Source organism: Mastomys coucha, unplaced genomic scaffold, assembly GCF_008632895.1.
Source record: "Mastomys coucha isolate ucsf_1 unplaced genomic scaffold, UCSF_Mcou_1 pScaffold6, whole genome shotgun sequence".
Classification (NCBI taxonomy): domain Eukaryota; kingdom Metazoa; phylum Chordata; class Mammalia; order Rodentia; family Muridae; genus Mastomys; species Mastomys coucha.
Window position 1 is genome coordinate 14,426,591 of NW_022196912.1, and position 2,904 is coordinate 14,429,494.

The window sequence follows — 2,904 nt, forward strand, 5'->3', positions numbered from 1 at the left end:
ATGGTATTGGCATAGTGACAGGCAGGTAGATCAATGGAACCGAATTGAAGATCCAGAAATGAACCCATAAACCTATGGCCACTTGATCTTTGACAAAGGAGCTAAAACCACCCAGTGGAAAAAAGATAGCATTTTCAACAAATGGTGCTGGCTCAACTGGCAGTTAGCATGTAGAAGAGTGCAAATTGATCCATTCTTATCTCCTTGTACAAAGCTCAAGTCCAAGTGGATCAAGAACCTCTACATAAAACCAGATACACTGAAACTAATAGAAAAGAAAGTGGGGAAGAGCCTCAAGCACATAGACACAGGGGAAATTTTCCTGAACAGAACACCAATAGCTTATGCTCTAAGATCAAGAATCGACAAATGGGACTTCATAAAATTGCAAATCTTCTCTAAGGCAAAAGACACTGTCAATAGGACAAAACAGCAACCAAGAAATTGGGAAAAGATCTTTACCAATTCTATATCTGATAGAGGGCTAATATCCAATATATACAAAGAACTCAAGAAGTTAGACTCTAGAGAATCAAATAACCCTATTAAAAAATGGGGTACAGAGCTAAACAAAGAATTCTCAACTGAGGAATACCAAATGGCTGAGAAGCACCTAAAGAAATGTTCAACATCCTTAGTCATCAGGGAAATGCAAATCAAAACAACCCCGAGATTCCACCTTACACCAGTCAGAATGGTAGGATAAAAAACTCAGGTGACAGCAGATGCTGGTTAGGTTGTGGAGAAAGAGGAACACTCCTTCGTTGCTGGTGGAATTGCAAGCTAGTACAACCATTCTGGAAATCAGTTTGGCAGTTCCTCTGGAAACTGGACATAGCTCTACCAGAGAACCCAGCCATACCACTCCTGGGCATATACCCAGAAGATGCTCCAACATGTAATAAGGACACATGCTCCACTATGTTCATAGCAGTCTTATTTATAATAGCCAGAAACTGGAAACAACCCAGATGTCCCTCAACAGAGGAATAGATACAGAAAATGTGGTACATCTACACAATGGAGTACTACTCAGTTATTAAAAACAATGAATTTATGAAATTCTTGGGGGAAATGGATGGACCTGGAGAATATCATCCTGAGTAAGGTAACCCAGTCACAAAAGAACTCACATGGTATGCATTCCCTGATAAGTGGATACTAGCCTAGAATATTGGAATACACAGAGTACAATCCACAAACCACAAGAAACTGAAGAAGAAGGAAGACCAAAGTGTGGATACTTCATTCCTTCTTAAAAGGAGGAACAAAATACCCATGGAAGGATTTTCAGAGACAAACTATGGAGCAGAGACTGAAGGAAGGACAATCCAGAGACCGTTCCACCTGGGAATCTTTCCCATATTCAATCATGAAATCCAGACACTATTGTGGATATCAGCAAGTGCTGGCTGACAGGAGCCTGATATAGCTGTCTCCTGAGAGGCTCTGACAGTACCTAACTAATACAGAAGTAGAGGCTCAGAGCCATCCATTGGACTGAGTACAGGGTCCCCATTGAAGGAGCTAGAGAAAAGACCTAAGGAGCTGAAGGGTTTGCAGCCCTTTAGCATGAACAACAATATGAACTAACTAGTACCCTCAGAGCTCCAAACTCCACCAAAGAGTATACATGGAGGGACTCATGACTCAGCATGTGTATAGCAGAGGATGTCCAAGTCGGTCATCAATGGGAGGAGAGGACCTTGGCCCTGTGAAGGTTGTATGCCCCAGTGTAGGGGAATGCCAGGGCCAGGAAGTGGGAGAGGGTGGGGTGGTGAGCAGGGGGAGGGGAGAGGGAACAGGGGATTGTTTTAATTTTTGGTTATTTATTCATTTATTTTCTTATTTTATTTTCGTTTTCTTTCTTGTTTTGGAGGGGAACCTGGGAATGGAGATATTGTAAATAAAGAAAACATATAATAGTAATAATAATAATAATAATAATAATAATAATAATAATAATACTGTCAGGGAGCAGAGCTCACAGGGTGAACAATGTTTGAAAGGGTTGGTGAGATGGTGGCTCAGTGGGCGAAGGCACTTTATATCGAGCCTGTCTATTTGAGTTTGATCCCCAGAGCCCACATGGTGAAGGAGAGAGCTGACTCCTCCATGTTGTCCTCTGACCCCCACATGTGCTCTGTGGGACATTCAGGGACACACACACACACACACACACACACACACACACACACACACACACAATGAACATGTTAAAAGCAAGGGTGGCATAGAGAGTTCCCTAGCATGAACACAACCCTCCTCATCCTCCAGAATATAAAAAAATGTATTTTCATACAGATTTCCATCCAGTGCCTACAATAGAAGACCAGAGTGAACTAAGAACAATGAATTCTCATAACTCAGATGTCTCTCTCCACCACTCCACTATAGTGGATGCTGGCAGCCAATCTTCAATGTGCTGAATTCTTTAAAACCAACTGCATGGGTTTAGAAAGGCAAACTACAAGCTAGGTTTGTATTTTAAGAAGCGTTTGTAAGGGTTATGCTCCAGTTCACAGAGCATCAATCAGCCCAGACTCACAAGAGAGTCTCACAGGTACCTGTGGACCTGGGTCTCTATTTGGACTCCTGCCTAGCTCCAGGGTGGGAGCGAACTACCTCTTCCCCTTGGGCCGTGTTTTAATTGGCAGGATAGTGAAGGAGTTATCGAGGCCCATTTCCTAGTCTTTCCACTTTCATGTTCTATGACTATGCATTTTGACAGAGGTTTTCAATTTGTCCTGATTAACAATCAGACTCAATTAAACAGGATATTAAATAACTTGAGCATCCTGGATAATTGGATCCTTACTCAAATGGCCTCTAGGGTTTTTTGTTTTTTTGTTTTTTTTTTTTAAATTACATTAAAAAAATAAAACTTTTTTTTTTTTTTTTTTT